The 21,437-nt window shown below is 35.7% G+C and overlaps 1 protein-coding gene and 1 pseudogene across 7 annotated transcripts in view; one reads left to right on the top strand and one right to left on the bottom strand.

Annotated features, from left to right (window-relative positions):
- The window catches only part of Btrc (beta-transducin repeat containing E3 ubiquitin protein ligase), a 193,417-nt gene that overhangs the window by 45,874 nt on the left and 126,106 nt on the right, over positions 1 to 21,437 (top strand). Inside the window, exon 1 of one of the 7 annotated variants that reach the window (XM_048807187.1) lies at positions 3,439 to 3,515. The exons of the other annotated variants lie outside the window; for them this stretch is intronic. The gene's annotated coding sequence lies outside the window, so the exon portion shown is untranslated. Of the gene's footprint in view, positions 1 to 3,438; positions 3,516 to 21,437 lie in introns of those variants that run through there. 7 annotated transcript variants of the gene reach the window in all.
- On the bottom strand, positions 14,812 to 16,062 carry LOC107149918 (annotated as a pseudogene).

A 21,437-nucleotide genomic window follows, 5' to 3' on the forward strand; every position in this document is an offset into this window, starting at 1 on the left:
TTATTTTTATGTGGTGCTGAGGATCGAACCCAGGGCCTCACATGTGCTAGGTGAGTGCTATACCTCTGAGCAACAACCCCAACCCCTGTATTTCTTCTTTTGAGAATTATGTGTTTAATTCATTCACCCACTTAATAATTGGGTTATTTAATTTTTTGGAGTAAAATTCTTTGAGTTCTTTATATATTTTCTAGATCCTAATCCTCTCTCACAAGAGTATCTAGCAAAGATTGTCTCCCATAACAGTCTCTCTTTCAATGTTTAGATTTCCAGTGTCTAGTAGAAATATTGTAGATGCTAACCATATAATTTTAAATTTAAATTTTCTTGTACATCAAAAAAGTACAAAGAAACGTGAAATTTTCATGATTTATTTTTAAATCCACTGTAGGTTATTCGTAATCAGCATAAAGTTATTAGTGATATATTTATCTTTTCTTATTTTTTTTTCCACTGTGGTGCTGGGGGTCAAACCCAGGGCTTTACACATAATAACATTAGGACTCTACCATAGAGTTACTTTCTAGTACTCCACCTTTTTAATATTAAGTTTTCAAAATTCAGTGGGTATTTTATGGATATAGCACATCTCAGTTGGTACTATTCATGAATAAGTGCTCAGTAGCCACCTATGACTACTGTTTTGGACAGTATAGGTTAAACTATTGATATTTAGTGTAGTTATTGGAATGGTTAATTTTAAATTACCATTTTGCTTTTTTCCCAACTGGCTTTTCCTTTTTAAAATTTTTTTCTGCCTAATTTTGAATTTTTTAAGTTTTAGTTTTCCATTTTATCTTTTCTGTTGGCTTAGTGTAGGTATTTTTGTTTTGTTTTGGTTCCTTTAAATATTACCATATGTATTTTTAAATATTAAGGTGAAATTCACATAACAAAATTAAAGTGAACAGTTCTGTGGTGTTTAGTACATTCATAATATTCTGCAGTTGATGGGCTGGGGCTGTAGCTCAGTGGCAGAGTGCTTGCCTTGCATGTGGGAGGCACTGGGTTCAATCCTCAGCACCATATAAAAATAAATAAAATAAAGGCATAATATTCTGCAGTCAGTACTTCTATCTAGTTTCAGAACATTTCCATCATTCCATATAAAATCTCTTGTCCACTAAGCAGTTTATTTCCATTTACTTCATCCAGCCCCCAGCAATCACCAATCTACATTCTGTCTATATGGATTATAAATGGAAGCATATGTGACCTTTTTTCTGTTGTCTTTAATTTAGCATAATATTTTGGGGGTTTATTCGTGTTGTAGCATGTATTGGCACTTCATTTTTTTGTGGCTGAATAATAATTCATTTATTACATACCATATTTGTTAATGCATTCATTTATTGATAAATATTTGGGCTGTTTCCATCTTTTGGTTATTTATTTATTTATTTATTTATTTATTTATTTATTTATTTATTTATTTATTTATTTAGTTACTTACTTACTTACTTACTTACTTACTTACCTACCTACCTACCTTTACTTTTATGTGGTGCTGAGGATCGAATCCAGGGCCTCGCACATGCTAGGCGAGCGCTTTACCGCTGAGCCACAACCACAGCCCTGGCTTTTTAAAATAATGTTGCTGTACCCTACGTGTACATGTATTTGAGAACCTGTTTTCAATTTTTTTTTGGTATAAACCTAGGAGTAGAATTGCTAGGAGTGGTCACATAATAATTCTGTTTAACCTGCTAGAATGTTTTCCACAGTTGCTGAACCAGTTTTTACTCTGCCAGCAAGGTAGTAAGGTTCCAGTTTTTCAATATCCTTGCCAATTGATGTTTTCTCTTGTGGGTTTATTTTGTAATTTGATGTAAAACTCCTTTCCATAAATCTGGATTTCCTGGTATCCTCCTTTCCTGAAGTAACTGGATGACTCTGCTTTTTATTTAAAAAAAAAAAAATATATATATATATATATATATATATATATTTTGCTATCCTAGTGGGTGTGAAGTGTACCTTGTAGTTTTGATTTTCATTTTCCTAATGACTAATGGTGTTGAGCACCCTTTTTAATCTGTTTATTCATCATTTGTATATCCCCTTTGGAGAAATACCTATTCAAATCCTTTGGCCATTTTTAAGTTGCTGGGAAAGTTTTTTCTTTTTTTGAGACAGAATCTTGCTATGTTGCTAAGACTGGTATTTTTGTACTCTTGGACTCAAGTGATCCTTCCACATCAACTTTAGGAATGCTGGAACGACCAGCTGAGTACACTGTGCCTGGCCTAAGAACCCAGGTGTTTTTTTGTTTCTGGGAATCAAACCCAGATCCTCCTGGATGCTAGGCAAGTGCTTTACCAGTGGGCCACATCCACAAGCCAAAAATTCTTGATACATTTGGATACTAGACTCTTATTGGACATACGATTTGCAAACCAAAATGCATCTTTAATTCATCACATACTCCCTTGAAATATATCATTTCATATATATTGTATTTCTATTTTCTACTCCTACTCTTTGTTATTGCTATCATATTTTGCTTCTACATATATAATGAACACCACAGTTCATTAGAATTTTTACTTAAATTATTATTTTTAAAAGAAGTTTGCAGTGAGAAAGTTTTAAAATATTTACTTACATAATTATATTTGCAGCACTTCTCATAGTTTTTATATAGGTTGTATCTATTACTGTTTTCCAAATAATAGAAATATATATTTTTCAAAGGTATTTTCTTGGGCTGGGGTTGTGGCTCAGTGGTAGAGCGCTCGCCTAGCATGTGTGAGGCACTGGATTCGATCCTCAGCACCACATAAAAATGAAATAAAGATATTGTGTGTCCACCTACAACTAAAAGATAAATTTTTTAAAAGTATTTTCTGCTTCTTCCCTACTCCCTTCTCATTTTTATTTATGGGATACCAGTTATACATACATTGAACCATTTGATAATTTCCCACAGGTCACTTAGGCGTTGTTCAATTTTTTTTTTCCCCCTCAGTGATTTTTCTCTTAGTGCTTTCTTTCCTATTATTGATGTTTTTTTAAGTTCAGTGTTCTTTTCTTTCACAGTGTTTAATCCTGAATTAAACCCATCTCATGATATTATCATTTCAGGTATTATATTTTTTTTCCATGAAACTTATTTTATCCTCTTTATATTCTACATCACTTTGTTCATATTACAGCTGTTTTTAATGTTTTTGTCTGCTAATTTCATCCCCCTCCCGCCCCCTGAATTTGTTTCTATTGTCTAAAACAAAAAGTTCTCCTCATTATGGGTCATGTTTTACTGCTCCTTGTCTAGTATTCTTAGATTTGATTTCAAACATTGTGAATTGCTTTATGGAAAATCTTTTTTTTTTTTCTCTTTTGGCGGGGGGCAGTACTGGGGATTGAATCCAAGGCCTTGTGCAACCTAGGCTAACACTGCCACTGAGCTGCATTCCCAACTGTTTTATTTTGATACAGGGTCTTGCTAAATTGCCCAGGCTGTCCTGGAATTTGTGATCCTCCTGCCTCAGTGTCTGGAGTAGCTAGGATTACAGGTGTGTACCTCCATACATCTATTTTTCTGGTCTTTCTTCCTTCCTTCCTTTCTTTTCTTTTTTTTTTTTCTTTTTGTATCGGGGATTGGACCCAGGAGTGCTAGCCACTCAGCCACATTCTCTGCTTTTTTTTTTTTTTTAGGTAGTACAGGATCCACTTGAGTGCTTTAAGGCCTTGCTTAAGTTGCTGAGGCTGGCTTTGAATTCTTCGATCCTCCTGCGTCAGTCTCCCGTAGTTGCTGGGATTGCAGGCGTGCACCATCTGTTACTGGCTTATTTTCTTTTGAAAGAATATAGAGTTTATATTGGTTGGCAATTGAGTTGCTTGCAACTCTATTTATACTTAGTATTTTGTGCTATTGTGGCAGATTTTANAGAGAATTCTGATGCTGTATTGTTTGGTCAACAAATATTTCCTATTAACTAAAGGTTTAAATGTAGAATATAATACATATATGATGACTAATATCATGTAAAACAAATAAACGTACATAAAAATTATTCCCAAGATACAAAATAAAATATCCCAAAATATAAATGCTGGTTCATAGATAGTAAAAAAGTGTTTTCCCCTTCCTTCTTCTCTTCCTTTTTCCCCATATCTTCTGTAATAAATGTATATTTTTATAATCTAAAGAACAAATATATTTCGCTGCCTACATAAATTATCTTCCTAGATCAGTTTTTAGTTTACATTTTGGCCATTCAGATTTTAATTCAAATTAAATTTTTATACTTCAGATTTTTGGGGTGGGGGTACCAGGGATTGAACTTAGGGACACTCAATCACAGAGCCACATCTCCAGCCCTATTTTGTATTTTTTTTTTTTTTTTTTGGAGACAGGATCTCACTGAGTTGCTTAAGGCCTTGCTAAGTTGCTGAGGCTGGCTTTGAATTCTTCGATCCTCCTGCGTCAGTCTCCCGAGTTGCTGGGATTGCAGGCGTGCACCACTGTTACTGGCTTATTTTCTTTTTGAAAGAATATAGAGTTTATATTGGTTGGCAATTGAGTTGCTTGCAACTCTATTTATACTTAGTATTTTGTGCTATTGTGGCAGATTTTAAGATTTATTTGGATAGATTTTTTGATATAGCCTTTATTCTAATGTTCATCATTATATGCAACTGACTTATGACCTTTCTGGGACTCCTACAACATGTCCTAGGTGTTCAGTTAGGCTTCTGCAATTTGGCTGGTCAGAACAGAAAAGTCACCCAGGTCTGTGTGATTTCTAGTTGCTGCACTGATAGCTGTTACATAGCTTTTTGCCTGATCTTGTGGAGTATCAACATGTACAGACAGACTCAAAGGGTCTATTCAGGTATGTAGAGCCTTTTTCTACATAACTTATTCTCTAATACTCTGCCCCACCAATTCTAGTCTCTTTAGCTTCTAGAAACTCTGTTCTGTTTCCTCAAGTAAGTAGTGCCATTACTCTGGGGTTCCCTTTATGGTGTTGCAGACTGGAGTACCCCCAGGGAGAAGGCTAGGACAATTTTAAGGTTCACCTCACTTGTTTCTTGTCCATCAGGCATTATGGTCTGGCATTGTATATCGTCCAGTGTCTTAAAATACCTGCTTCACATATTTTATCTAGTTTTCTTGCCATGGTGGGAGGGCATGTTTGGTACCAATCAGTTTTTGTATAGTGGAAGCTGAAGTCTAGTTTTTGTCTTTTACTCAGTTTCTGTTTTATTCAAATTTAGGTCCTGCTTTGCCTAGTTCTGATATGCACGAATTTTAGTTATCACAGTTTAGTGAAATAATACCAAGGCCCCAATAACATGGTTCAAATTTCAGTTACCATGGTATATTAACTTTGAGTAACTATATGAAGTACAAACATTTTGGCTGATTTTCCATTCTACAGATCACTATGTGAAAAACAAATCTACCTCATATGACAAAGTATGTTGGTTATTAGTCCTTTTGCATGTATGTTACTATGTTAGTAGACAAGGAAGCATTTAGTCAGATTGTCTCCTAACAGTGTTAAGCCCTGGTGATATTTTATAGAAATAAAAAATTGAAAGTGGAAATTGGCTAATAGAGATGAAACAAAGTAACAAAAATTGGTAACACTTATTGAAATTTGAGTGAAAGGTTAAATAATTAGCTGACATAGTAATATTGACATAGCCACCATTTGATAGACTCTAGGTAGGTAGCTGGAGGAACTTAATAAAGATGAATTTATTTTAAAAGAGGAAAGTAGTCGTGAAAAAGATGCATATGTTCCAGATGGAAGAAAATACCTTCATATTAAAGAAAATAACTACATTAAAGTCTTCTGGAAGCTGGGAACACACCTGTAATCCCAGTGACTGGGAGACTGAGACATGAGGATTGCGAGTTCAAGGCTAGTCTGGGCAATTCATCTAGACTGGCTAAAGTGGCTTAAAAAAAACACAAAGCTCCCAGTATATTTCACAACGTTAGAGACACAAAGGATAAAATATGAAAAGCTGATCTAAACTTAGAACAACAGTTCACCAAGGCATAAAAAAGGTGCTTGCTTTTATGTTTATAAAGATTCTTGAGTCTGTAGCTTGGTGATTTTCATGTTTTTGAAAATTGTAATATATTTTTAGAGGTTGTCTTGTGCCATTTCTTTTTTTCCTTCTGTGAATCCAAATACTCCTATTCACTTTTCACTGTGTAATTCATAGTTTTTATATTATTTTTCTATCTTTTGACTCTTGTTTAGCACAGTGATTCTCATTATTTTCTTTCTTTTTTTTTTTTTTTTTTTGTTTCTGATGTAGCCTGATCCCTGGTACCATGTGCTGGTGCTATGGTGGCTTGAAGGCAGAACCTGCATACAAATTCTCACTTGCTCTGTATCTAATCTCTTAAACAAATCTGATGAAGTCATAATTTCAACTTTTATATTTTTTAATTATAGGATTTCCTTATATTGTATGTTTTAAATTAGAGATTCTAGTTTTCTGGTGCAACTCTACTTTTTCATCAGTTTTCTGGACTATCTTAAACTTGGTTGTTTTAAAATCGTGGCTGGTCATTCCAATGCTTGTCACTTTGGAGACTGTTTTTTTAAAAGTTTGTCTATCTATAACTATATATTAATCACAAAGTTTACTTCTTAACCACACAGCCCCCCCCCCCCGCTTTTGTACTGGGGACTGAACCCAGGGGTACTTAGCCACTGAGCCACATCCCCAACACTTTTTATTTTTTATTTTGAGACAGTCTTCCTAAATTGCTGAGGCTGGCCTTGAATTTGTGATCCTTTGCCTCAATCTCCCAAATTTCTGGGATTATAGGCATGTGCTGCCACACTCAGTTTAACCATTCTTTAGTATGCAATTCATTAGTTTAACTACATTCACATTATTGTGCAACCAGTCTACAGAAATTTTTACCTTTTGCAAAACTGGACTCTATACTATTAAGCAACAACTCCCTATTTCATCTCCTTCCAGCCCCTGGAAACCACCATTCTAGTTTTAAAATTTGACTATTCGTGTTAACTCATATCAGTGCAATCATACTTTATCTTTTTGTGAATGCTGTATTCACCATGCATCATCTCAAGGTTCATCCATGTTACAGCATGTGTAAGAGATTTCTTCCTTCTTTAGGCTGAATAATACTCAATTGTATGCACATATACCACTTTATCCATTCATCTGTCAGCGGCACCTGTTTTGTTCTTACCTTTTGGCTCTTTGACTCTGTTTGGTTTTTTTATTTGCTTAGTTTGTGGTACTGGGGATAGAGCCTATCACTGAGCTATATCAATATCCCCCCCCCCTTTTTTTTTGTTTTGAGACAGAACCTAAGTTGTTGAGACTGGCCTCAAAAGTTGTGATTCTCCTGCCTGTAACCCTAGCTTAGATTACTTTTGTTTGTTTTTGGCTTTAAATTTGGTTATTTGAAGGGGTCAGTGGACCATGCCTGTAATCCCAGTGGCTGGGGAGGCTGAAATAGGAGGATCACGAGTTCAAAGCCAGCCTCAGCAAAAACAAGGCACTAATAAGCAACTCAGTGAGAACCCTGTCTCTAAGTCACAAAATAGGGCTGGGGATGTGTCTTAGTGGGCAAGTACCCCTCAGTTGTTCAATCCCTGGTACCAAAAACAAAACAAAACAAAACCAAAAAACACAGTTATTTGAGCCCTTCACTTTGAGTGCTTGATAATTTTTAATGATAATATTAAAAAAATTAATGAAAATGTTAGAGACTCAGTGATATCTTCCTTCAGAGAGGGTTTAATATTTTTCATAAGCATATCCCTTTTGTTGAATTGAGGCTGCTCTCTTTGGTGCCCTTTTTCTGATCCATGGTGTTAGCTCAATGCTGAGAGTTTTTTTTTTTTTTTCCCTGTAATATATCTGAGTACTTCCTCCTAGGTGAGCCCTGCATTCTCAATTTTTAGCTCCCCAGCATCATTAGACTGCTGAAATATGCTTTAAACTTGGTTTTCCAGTATCTTGCTCTGTGTATGTAAAACTTCAAAGCTAGCAGATGCTTTAGGGGAAATTGTGGACAGAATGTCTGGCTCTCCATAGTGCATTTCACTTCTCCCAGTATCTTTTTTTTATTATTATTGTTTTTATTATAGCTTAATGTTTATACACAGCAGTTGGGTCATCCCGACAAACTCATACATGTATAGAAATCAATTTAAGTTCATGGACCTCCCTGTTTATTCCCTACCCCTCCTTCCTCTACTAGACATCCCTTTCACTTGGCTATTGTATCTCATTGGTTTGTATGTAATCTTATCCCTCAGTACCTCCCACCCCCCCCTTTCCTGTATTTTACTCCAGCTTCTACTTATGAGAGAGAACATTCGACCTTTGAGTTTCTGAGTTTGGCTAATTTCACTTATCATGATGTTATCCTTTTCCATCCATTTACTGGCAAATGCCATAATTTCATTCTTTTAATGGCTGCATAAATTTCTTAATCCAGATAGCTGCTTAATATCTCGACCCCCTAAAGTATTAGATATATTGGTTCTCTAATGCCTTCAAACAGTTTTCTTTTGTATTTTATTTAGCTTTTACTGTTCTTTTCTCCATGAAATTTAGTCTCATAACAATTACTAAATTATAGCCAAAAGCAAAATCTCAGAGTTTTTATTAATTGTCCATGTTTTATTTAAACATTCTCAGATTATAGAAAAGTTGTATAAAAATCTAATGACATTTTAAAAATAAACCATTTGAGAATAAGGTACTGTACCCCCAAATTCTTTGAATATATATTTCCTATAAATAAGAACATTCTCCTACATAACCTAGTAAGGTTCAGAATATGGAAATTGATATTGATAAATATTTTGTCATCTAATCTACAGTCCCCATTCACTTTTCTCTGTTAATCTTAATTTATGGCCTTTAGATAAAAGGACCCTAATCCATAGTCACATATTGCATTTAGTTATCATGCCTTTTTTTCCCTTTAGTCTGGGATAGTTACTAGTTATTCAGTCTTTTCTTGGACTTTGATGATATTGACATCTCTGAGAATTACAGGCTATGTATTTTGTAGGTGTTTGTTGTTGTTGTTTTTGATGCAGAGATTGAATCCAAGGCCTTGCACATGCCAAGCACACACTCTACCACTGATATATCTCTGTTGAAAGGTTTTTTTGGCGGGGGAGGGGGGTTGTACTGGGGATTGAACTCAGGGTACTCAGCCACTGAGTCACATCCCCAGCCCTATTTTGTATTTTATTTAGAGACAGGATCTCATTGAGTTACTTAGCACCTGGCTTTTGCTGAAGCTGACTTTGAACTGGTGATCTGAGGCTGGCTTTGAATTCGTGATCCTCCTGTCAGCCTTTCTAGCTCCTGGGATTACAGGCGTGTGCTACCTTGCCCGACTGAATGTTTTTTGAGTTTGGATTTTTTTTTATGATTATATCTAGCTTATGTGACTTATGTGACTTTGACAAGAACATTACAGAGGTAATCTTATGTTCTTACTGCATATTATCAACACTTGATTTTCATTTTCTTTCATTTGTTGTGTTATTAATGTTGATCATTATAATGTTGATTAAGATGTCAACTTGTTTTTTTACTGTAAAGTATTTAATGGGAGGTACTTGGAGACTAAGTATCCTGTTCATTAATCTTTCAGTTTACTTTTAATATCATTAATGGATTCATGAATTTCTACTTTATTCAGTAGCTTATGGTATTAGTTGTTCATTGCCAAATAACAAATTACCACAATTTAGTGAGTTATAATTTAACACACAACATTTCTTATTTTGGGGGCAGTTCACAAATGAGTTGTATTTAAACTTTAAATGGCAAATAATTGTTACAGGTTGAGCATCTAATATAAAAATCTGAACTCCCAAATGCTCCAAAGTCCAACTTTTTGAGCACTGACATGACTCCACATGTGAAAAATTTCATAAGTGACTTCTTATGATTAGTTGAAGTGAAAATGCAGGTGTATTAGCAGTATTATATGAAATAACCTTCAGGCTATGTATATAAGGTGTCTATCAAGCATAAATGAATTTTCTCTGTAGACTTGGGTCCCATATCCTTAAGATATCTCTTTATGTATATTCATATATTCCAAAATACAAATAAACAAACAAAATGGAAAATACTTGTTTCAAACATAAAATTAAACTTATGAAGTGGAAACATCATTTATTTATTTATTTTAAAGTTTATTTATTTTTAAGTTTTCATGAGCTCTAATATGTTAGAATGCTAACTCGTAAATTGACAGCAGCTGTATACCCTGACATAGGCTTTTTCCTAGAATTTTCTCACATCTGTGTTTGTTTCCAAAAATATATATTTTTTTATTCTTTATTGTGGTATAATTGGCAAATAAAAATTATATATATTTAAGATGTACAACATGATGTTTTCATATATGTATTCATTGTGATTACCACAGTCAAGCTGATTAACATGTCCATAATCCAACATACATTTAATATCTCACAGTTTTTTGGAGTCAGGAGTCTAGGCAGAGCTGACCTGTGTCCACAAAGCCATCATTAAGGTGTTGTCCAGAGCTATGATTTCATTTGAAGGCTCAGTTAAGGAAGGACCCACTTCTAAGTACATGGTTGTTGGCAGAATTCTTTCCTTCAAGGACTACTGGACTGAAAGCCTAAATTCTCAGCTGGTTGTAGGCTCTAGTTCCTTGCCACATGAACCTCTCCATAAGACTGCTTGCTTCATTAAATCATGCAAGCCAAGAAGGACAGTAGAGTCTCTTAGCAAGATGGAAGTTATAGTCTTATTGAAGCAGTTCAGAAACCCCCACCTAGAAGATCCTCACCATAATTGTTATTTTTAAAAAAATATATATTTTTTAGTTGTTGATGAACATTTATTTTATTTATTTATATGTGGTGCTGAGTATCGAATCTAGTGCCTCACACATGCTAGGCAAGTGCTCTGCCACTGAGCCACAACCCCAGTCCACCATAATTGTTCTTGTTAACAAAATATCAGCAAAGATTTTTGCAAAAGAGCTCCGTGTGGTTAGAACTTCCTATTTCTTGTTGCTCTGTTTTGCAAGAACTAAGTTTAACTCCAGACTTGCCGATATCACTCCTGCTTTTGTGGTAAAACGTGTAAAACCTCTAATTGTTCTAAAAAAAATGAGGCAAAAAGCACTTTTTGAGAATTCAAAGAAAAAAATTACTTTTATGTAGACTTCTGCAAAAACGTAAACCTTCAACCTTGCCCTCCATCCCCTCCAGTATAAAGTCCAAAAAATTTCTCAACTCTCAGTCCAGAGGAAGAAAGGCATGAGCCAATCTGCACTGTCTGTGGCCAATTAACCTTCTTCCTTCTAATTCCTTAATGTCTAGCCTCATCTGTCCTACATCAGTATGTAATTTAGTCACAGAAAATGTCATCCCATTATCTTTGCCATGTTCTCTTAGAAGGAAAGGTACTAGGCTATCCCATACTCAAGGGGTTAGGATTAAATAAGGGTGTGAATACCAGGAGGTGGGAATTATTGGGGAACATGTTAAGAGTTTGCCTGCTACCATCATAATCCATTATTATCATTATTTAGTTAGATGTTTAAATTGTCTCAGATTGATCCTGTCCCAGATTTTCATTCTGGCCCTGTGTCATTTGACATGTTTCTACTGTTGTTTGAACCTCTGAAGAACATATTTTAAAGCCCATCTTGAAGTTTCCCTGTCTGAACCCTGGAAACAACCATTGTCCTAAGGTTCTTTCATTTATTTAATACTTAGAATCATTAAATGTGTTCATCATATTAATGGTGTTAGTGCTTCTGGGCCTTCTCAGTTGACAGATCTAGGGAATGTGTGTGTGTTGGTAGGAGGGGAGTATGTGTGTACACGTATACAATACATACATCATTTACTTACAAATAGCTCTCTCATTATATTAAGCTTTGGGATCACAATATTGCCTTCAGTTGTAATTCAGCAATATAGTATGCATTTTAGTTTTTTTTTCCTTTCTCTTAACTCCTTTCTCTGATTTAGGAACCTAGCTTTTATTATCCTCAATATTTGATCCATCACTCTTATTTGATGGGTCTTCCTATATAACTCATTTCCTGTTGTCCCCACAGCTTTCTTTCTATTTCATACCACATTCATACATCTTATGGATGCTTTCTTTACCCTTTTGGGAACATCTGATAGCTTGGGTGCTGGGATTACCCTTTCTAACTTCTTTATTCCACTGAGTCTGAAACTGACTGCTCGACCATTGCCCCTCCACCTCAGTGTGTGACATCTTTTGCCTACCTGGAAAACCTTGATGCTGTGCTGTCCTGTGTAGATGTGGATGCCCTCATCCTTCTACTCGCTGCTATTCTCCTGGTTTCCTCTCTCCGCTAAAGCTCTGTCACCCCATGCTGAACCATTTCCACCAGAAAATGTTTTTCCTGGAAGTCTATACCAGGCCTTTCTGCCCTCAGGGATAACCTTCTTATACCACTTGGGATTCCAAAATCCCGCATTGGGTCACTGTGACTCCCCCCCCTCCACTAAGCTTGTTGCCTACTTATCCTGTATTCAATGTCTATTGAACTCTGAATTGTTTACAAAGGAAGAAGAGGGAAAGGTATCAATTTTAAAAAATATATTCACACATATATATATTTTTTAAAATTGATATCTATATATGGTTAGTATATATATGTGTATATATACATGTGTGTATATACATATACAGTTAGGTGTAGGTGGACACAATACCTTTATTTAAATATATATTATTATATTATTATTATTCTAATCAGTTATACATGACAGCAGAATGCTCTTCGATTCATTTTATACAAATGGAGCACAATTTATCACTTCTGGATGTACATGAAGTAGGGTCACACCATTTGTGCAGTCATACATTACCTAGGGTAATGATGTCCGTCTTATTCGACCATCTTTTTTACTCCCTTCCCTTCCTCCCTTCCTTTGCCTAATCCAAAGTTCTCCACTTGTCCCATGCCCCACCCCCATTATGGATTATCATTTACTCAGAGAAAACATTCAGCCCTTGGTTTTGGGGGATTTACTTACTTTGCTTACCATGATATTCTCCAGCTCCATCCATTTACCTGCAAATGCCATTATTCTATTCTCTTTCAATGCTGATATTTTATTTATTTTTATATGGTGCTGAGATCGAACCCAGTGCCTCAAATGTTCTAGTCAAGCACTCTACCACTGAACTACAACTCAAGCACCTCAAATTTTATTTTTAAAAATACTAGTTTTTTGGGCTGGGTTTGTAGCTCAGGAGTAGAGCACTTGCCTAGCATGTATATGGCACTGGATTTGATCCTCAGCCCATATAAAAAATAAATAAATAAATAAATAAAGTATTGTGTCCACCTACAACTAAAAAAATTTTTTTAAAAAGACTAGATTGTTATAAAAAATGCTTTTAACCTAATATGTTAAAAACTTATACAGACATCACTTATTTCCATATTTATGTAAGCATTACAGGTTTCTTTTATTTTTTTTAATAAGAGACAGCTATCTTACTAAATTGCTCAGGCTGGCCTCTCACCATCATCCTACCATAGCATCTTGAATAGTTGGGAGTACAAGCACATGCTTGTAGTGATACATTAGCTACTGTACCCAGCTACATTGCAGAACTTGTTTGGTCTTTTCTTTCCTTTTTGTGGTACTGGAGATTGAACCCAGTGATTCTCTACCACTGAATTATACCCCCAGCCCTTTCTATTTTTAATTTTGAAACAGGGTCTGTCTCAGATGCCCACTCTGGCCTTGAATTTGTGATCCTCTGGCTTCTGCCTCCTAAGTAGCTGGTATTACATGCCGGTGCTTCAGGGCCCAGCCTACATGACAATCATGTACCCAAGCTTTCATGCCATTAATTTTACTCACTTATTCCCATCCCTGCCTCTCCCCGCCAAAAAAGCTAGTTTGCCAGTGTCTCTCTCTGTTTGTGCCACTGCTATTCTTCTAGTCTTTCAGGTTTGACATTTTGGAGTTATTTCTGGCTCATTTTCCTTCTTTCCTTATAATCTGCCACTTAATCCTATTGATCCTTTTTTTAGATGTGTGTTTGTCATCTCCATGTTGATGATTACAGCAGCTTTTTTTTAATTGTGAAAATAAGTACTCTTTTATTTCAAATTTCAGAAAAACATGCCTTTTAAAATATGGTTAATTTTGAAAATTGACAGCTTATCAGCAAGCAGTGTGCTAGGAAAGCAAGAACATCAGTTAACAAGTAGTATTATACCCACCTCTTCAGTTATACCACTGGTTATCTTGAGAAATGTGGTGAACGCTCTGAAGATTTTAGACTCAGCTGTGGGCGCTATAGCATGATTTGCCAGTCATGTTTTACTAATTTCCAACTTTAAAAATATAGGTGCAAAGGATATTTTATGATACTGAATTAATTATCCAAGAAAAATTCCTCCCTATTAATGTGGCTTATGCAATCTTTTTTCCTCATTCTATGCTAGTATTTTGTCTTTTTGTTGTTTTAGGAACTTTGATTATCAGTTGTTTAAACCCTCAAGGTTAAATTGTCCTTAACTTTTTCCATATCCATCCAAATTTATTCAGTATGACAATTTTGGCTCCTTTCTGAAAAATGACAGAAATTAAGTTTAATTAATACTGAATTTTTTTTAAAAAGAGGATTTTTTAAATATTTATTTTTTAGTTTTCAGTGGACACAGCATATTTATTTTATTTTTTTATGTGGTGCTGAGGATCGAACCCAGCACCCTGTGCATGCCAGGCAAGTGCGCTACTGCTTGAGCCACATCCCCAGCACCAATACTGAGTTTTTTTAATGTGTAAAACTCTAACTCTGCTTTTTAAAGCAAATAAAGGGAATAACAACAGCATCATTTCAGTGCCCAAATGTCAATATAAATGGCATCAGTACGGTATGTAAGCAAATCTCAAATATCGGACATTAGTAATTGGAACATCATGCAGTGATTTAATGTTAGTAAGAACAAGAAGCTTTATAACAGGTAAAAGAACCAACATACTGCATTAAATTGAATATTAACCTAAGTAACCATAATTTTACAAATTCTCCCATTTCATAACTTGCTTTTAAATATACTTTCGCCTCATTTTTTTAAGTTAAATGCCTATTCAACAAAGCTTATTGAACAAACGTATCTACGCAAATCTACACCCTAGAGTACCAGAGTAAACAGGAGACATTATTCAAAGATGGATAAGTTCTATTATTTTTCATCATCTGTGTGATCAGGTTGCAAAGGACATACAAAATTTTTTCTCTTTGCTTTTCCTAAGCTACTGCTTCCTGCCTCTTCAGGAATCTGATTCTTTTTTTCAAAATCTTTAGGGGACAGCCTGAAGAATTCTCCAATTCCTTTTTGCCGCTTGGGGGTTGGACATCACAAACTGGATTTCCTCCTGCATACGTATTTTCAACCTTCCTTGATGAAAGCCATGTACAATTAGTGGCTGAGGTGGAGGGACCAAGGACCTTTCTTGAGAAGCCACCACTTTTCTGTAGGTGCTTGGGATACTGTCTGCTTTGAGTTTGCACCATGTTCAAACAGGAGGAGATGAGAAAAACGCAGATTCCCAGCCAAAGGTGTTTCACAGGAGAGGGACCTCTATAGCTTCTTGAATGTACTTTCTTTCCTTAGTTCCTGTAGTAAGTCTAGCATTCCCAAACTGTCTTTGGCTCCCCATTTCTTAATAAATGAAGTAATTCCATGTAAAGTGCCATTTCTATGTAACACTTTCCTAGATAATCAGAATAGTTTTTAGTTTGATCATTGCTACTTGCTAGTACCCATCAACTTTTAGTAATTCATTTAACCTCTTGTATCTTTTTTTTTTCCTTATTAGATTGTTATACAGGGTGAATAAGATAATGAACTGTGAAAGAACATTATCCAGCACATTCCGTCCAGTCTAGTTAGAGCAGTCTCCCTCAAGTAGCAAATGAGTATTATTATCAGTACTACGACTATTCCCCAAGCAAACAATGCTTCCTTCTCTTTGATATGTAGTTCTCATTGATCTCTCACCATTAAGCACACTTACTGAACATGTACTATGAACAGACACTGGAGACGAAAAAATGTTGTGAATCCTATCTCTAAGGAATACAGTCTGTAGAGGAGGCAATATATAATTAACTTTCATACAGTAGCAAGTGTTACAATAAACTTAAAACCTGTGTCTGAACCTTTCTAGATATTAGAAAATATAACACCTATTGTCTAACACAATATAGTGTATTACTATGTTTTTCCTTGTAGTAACCATTTATGTTAATTTTTCCCCAAAATAATGGAGTGTAAATTGAGATGGAGATTCGATTCCCAGAACCATCAAAAAAAAGAAAAAGGAAAAGAAAAAGAAAGGATAAAAAGAATAAACTACATGAGAGCATGTCTGTTTTGTAATAGTGAGTCTATGGATTTTGGAGACAAGCACACTGGGGCCTTTTGTATGTCATTGCCATTTAGTCAAGTTCTCTGAACTTATCTACTCTCCTTTTGTTTTATTTTTTTTTTTGCCTGGGGATTGAACAAAGGTGTGCTTTACCACTAAGCTGTGTTTCTAGTCCTCACTTTTAATTTTAATTTTTGTTTTTTTTAGTTGTAGATATACAGAACACCTTTATTTTATTTATATATTTTCATGTGATGCTGAGGATTGAACCCAGTGCTAGGCTAGCATTCTACCACTAAGCTATAACCCAAGCACCTCAAGTTTTTTTTGACACAAGTTCTCACTGAATCGCTGAGGGTCTCCTTAAGTCGCTGAGGCTGGCCTTGAAGCTGGGAACCTCCTCTCTCAGACTCCCAAGTCACTAGAATGACAGGCATGCGCCATACGCGCCACTCTCATTTTAAAGTGATAGTGTTAACAACTCTTTGACAAGCTTGCAATGATTAAATGAAATAATGTACTTAAAAGATATAACACAATGTCTGGCAAACAGTTTTTGTCTGATAAAATTTAGTTCTTGTAATCCACATTGATTACAAGAATTTATGTCCAGAACTGGGGTTGTGACTCAATGGTAGAGCACTTGCCTAGCATGTGTCAGGCCTTGGGTTCTATTCTCAGCATCCGCATAAACAAATAAAATAAAGGTCCATTGACAACTAAAAAAATAAATAAATAAAAATAAAAAAAGAATTCATGTCCACTCTGGTCATGAAAAATAAATATTTGATTGGTGGATAAATATTGTTCTTATGGTCTGTAGTTCATAATGGCTTCTCAGAACCTTGTGGAAATGCAAGTGACATTTATAGAAGCCTGTTCTTGATAATGATTCCACTTTACTTTTTTTTTAAGGGGGGAGTTACTGGGGATTGAACTCAGGGGCAGTTGTCCACTAAGCAATATCCAGCCCTATTTTGCATTTTATTTTGAGACAGGGTCTCACTAAGTTGCTTAGTGCCTTGCTGTTGCTGAGGCTGGCTTTGAACTCGCTATCCTCCTGCCTCCTGAGCTGCTGGGATTACTGGCATGCACCACTGCGCCCAGTTTTATTTTTTTTAAAATTTCTTATTCTAATTTGTTATATATGACAGCAGAATGCATTATAATTCATATTACATATATAGAGCACAATTTTTATATCTCTGCTTGTATACAAAGTATATTCACACCATTCATGTCTTCCTCATACAAGTACTTAAGGTAGTGATGTCCATGTCATTCCACCATCTTTTTTTCACCCCTTTGCCACCTCCTTCCCACTCCCTCCCTTTGCCCTATCTAGAGTTTGTATAATCTTCCCATGCTCCCCCTCCCAACCCCACTATGAATCCAACCTCCTTATATCAGAGAAAACATTTGGCATTTGGTTTTTGGGGATTGGCTAACTTTACTTAGCATGATATTCTCTAACTCCATCCATTTACCTGCAAATGCCATGATTTTATTCTCTTTTATTGCTGAGTTATATTCTATTGTATATACATATACCACGGTTTCTTTATCCATTTATCCTGTTGAAGGGCATCTAGGTTGCTTCCACAGTTTAACTATTGTGAATTGTGCTGCAATAAACATTGATGTGGTATGTTGTTTTTAAGTCCTTTGGGTACAGCTGGATCAAAAGGTGGTTCCATCCCCAGTTTTTCAAGCAATCTTCATACTGCTTTCCATATTGGCTGCACCATTTTGCAGTCCCACCAGCAATGTATGAGTGTGGCTTTTTCCCCACATCCTCGCCAACACTTATTGTTGTTTGTATTCTTTGTTGTTGTTGTTTTGTTTTTTTTTTGTTTGTATTCTTAATAGCTGCCATTCTGACTGGAATGAGATGAAATCTTAGAGCAGTTTTGATTTGCATTTGTCTAATTGCTAGAGATGTTGAACATTTTTTTAAAAATTCGTTGATTGATGTATATCCTTTTCTAAGAAGTGTCTGTTCAGTTCCCTGGCCCATTTATTGATTGTGTTATCTGGTTTTTTTTTTTTTAATTTTGAGTTTAGCTTTTTGAGTTCTTTATATACCCTAGAGATTAGTGCTCTATCTGTTGTGCAAATGGTAAAAATTTGCTCCCAAGCTGTAGGCTCCCTATTCACCTCACTGATTGTTTCTTTTGCCGAGAAGAAGCTTTTTAGTTTGAATCCATTCCATTTATTAATTCTTGATTTTAATTCTTGCACTATAGGAGTCTTGTTAAGGAAGTAGTAGGGGTCTAATCCGATATAATGGAGATTTGGGCCTGCTTTTTCTTCTATTAGACACAGAGTCTCTGGTTTAATTCCTAGATCCTTGATCCACTTTGAGTTGAGTTTTGTGCATGGTGAGAGATAGGGGTTTAATTTCATTTTGTTGCATATGGATTTCCAGTTTTCCCAGCACCATTTGTTGAAGAGGCTATCTTTTCTCCAATGTATGTTTTTGGTGCCTTTGTCTAATATAAGATATCTGTAATTATGTGGGTTAGTCTGTGTGTCCTCTATTCTGTACCAATGGTCTACTAGTGTATTTTGGTGCCAATACCCTGCTGTTTTTGTTACTATTGCTCTGTAGTATAGTTTAAGGTTGTATACTGATGCCACCTGCTTCACTCTTCTTGCTAAGGATTGCTTTAGCTATTCTGGGTCTCTTATTTTTCCAGATGAATTTCATGACTGCCTTTTCTTTTTCTATGAGGAATGTCATTGGGATTTTGATTGAAATTGCATTAAATCTGTATAATGCTTTTGGTGGTATAGTCATTTTGGCCATATTAATTCTGCCTATCCAAGAACAAGGAGGATCTTTCCATCTTCTAAGGTCTTCTTTAATTTCTTTCTTTAGCTTTCTATAGTTTTCGTTGTAGAGGTCTTTCACTTTTTTTGTTAGATTGATTCCCAAGTTTTTTTGTTTTTGTTTTTTTTTGAGGCTATTGTAAATGGGGTAGTTTTCCTCATTTCCCTTTCAGAGAATTTGTCACTGATACACAGAAATGCCTTTGTTGGTATCCTGTTACTTTGCTGAATTCATTGTTAAGGAAACAGTTTTGATTTGCATTTGTCTAATTGCTAGAGATGTTGAACATTTTTTTATATACTCGTTGATTGATTATATATCCTTTTCTGAGAAGTGTCTGTTTAGTTCCCTGGCCCATTTACTAGTTCTACAAGTTTTCTGGTGGAATTTTTTGGGTCTTCTAGGTATATAATCATATCATCAGCAAATAGTGCTAATTTGAGTTCTTCTTTTCCTATTGGTATCCCTTTAATTTCTTTTGTTGTCTAATTGCTCTGGCTAGTGTTTCAGGCACTATGTTAAATAGAAGTTTTTTTTTTTTTTAAACTGGGCTTTGGACCCAGTTTTTATTGAGCTGCATCCCCAGCCCTTTAAAAATTTTTGTTTAAAAGAAATTTTGTGAGAGAGTCTTGCTAGGTTGCTGAGGGTTTTACTAGGTTGATGAGGTTGGCCTTGAATTTGTGATCCTCCTGTTTTAGCCTCCTGTCCACTCTCGTTTTTTTTCCTTACAACCTCCCCAAATCTTAATTTTACAGATACACCATGCTGTTATTCTTATGTCCTAAATGTACGTCGTTATATACTAAAGGAATAAGTTTTTTCTCATCCTTCAAGAAGTAATTCGTGTTTTCTTGAGGACATTATTGCCCTGATGAGAATGTGGTTCCTAGAACATAGATAACACCAGAGCAGAACAAATCCCAGGAGCTGAAAGACTCCTGGAGCCCAGTGTCTATGCTATGGTTGGGCTAGAGACAGGGAAGAAGGGAAAGAAGCAAAATTTAAACTGTAATTAAAGTTACAACAATTGGAAAGTATTTATCAAATTCTAACTCTAGGTATCCCCAACCATGCTGGGTGTGGGGGAATACTACAGGTGCTACAGGTGACAGAAACCATCTCTGCATTTTTAATTTTTTTTTGTACCAGGGATTGAATCCAAGGGTGTTTAACCGCTGATCCACAATCGCAGCCCTTTTTTAGTATTTTGAGACAGGTTCTTGCTAGGTTGCTTACAGCCTTGTTAAGTTGCTGAGGCTGGCTTCAAACCTGTGATCCTCCTGCCTCAGCCTCCTGAGCCACTGGGATTATGGGCATGCACCACCACGCCTGGCCCATCTCTACTTTTAAGGACCAGATTCTGAGTGGGGACTCACAAAGATAACACGCAGGATAGAAAGAGTAAGCATGGGAGATCTGGCTTCAAATCCCAGCTGAGCTATACCTGTGAGCCTCAACTTCAAATCATCCAGAGTTCTTATTTTGATTTCATCACAACTTTGTACAATAAGCTAGGTAGATGTAATCATCCTATATAACAGGTGGGACTTTCATATTTGGAATAAACTAAATAAGGATTCTTAAAAGGCAGTTGTTGAGTTTGTTTGTATAGGTAGAGTCTGAATGCATTGCAGGGGCTATGGAATTCTGTCATTCTCTTGGCCTGAATTTTTTAGTTGATGTAGTAATGAAAAGGGAATTCTGTTTCATGGCTTAAGGATACGTAAACTCTCAATGCAGCAATCTTTTTATTGTTGATTATTATAGCTTCTATTACTCCTAGAAGTTGACCAACAGGGACTTGAGTTTAGGAGATTTTGTCATTCAGCTTTCATGTGGTAAATGCTCAGGCCAGCCCTTTGCCTGCAGGGCCCTCAATCAGTGAAGAGGATCTGTGACATTACTCCAGGCAGCCAAGAGTGGGGGAGGAGTGGAGGTGTAAATGAATTTGTGCCATTGAATCTGATATGGGTACTGGATATTATATTGTTCCTGAAACACTGGAGGCCCTTTGTTGCAACATTTCAATCTTTTTCAGATTCTTTCAGGTAGCAGAAACCTGCTGTGCTTGCCTTTTTGTTTTGTTTTGGTTTGGTTTGGTGATAACTGAGGATTAAACCCAAGGGCACTCTACTACCACTAAGCTACATCCCCATTTTTTTTTTTAAATTCTTACTTTGAGACAGGGTCTCACT

Source organism: Marmota marmota, unplaced genomic scaffold (genome assembly GCF_001458135.2).
Source record: "Marmota marmota marmota unplaced genomic scaffold, marMar, whole genome shotgun sequence".
Taxonomy (NCBI): domain Eukaryota; kingdom Metazoa; phylum Chordata; class Mammalia; order Rodentia; family Sciuridae; genus Marmota; species Marmota marmota.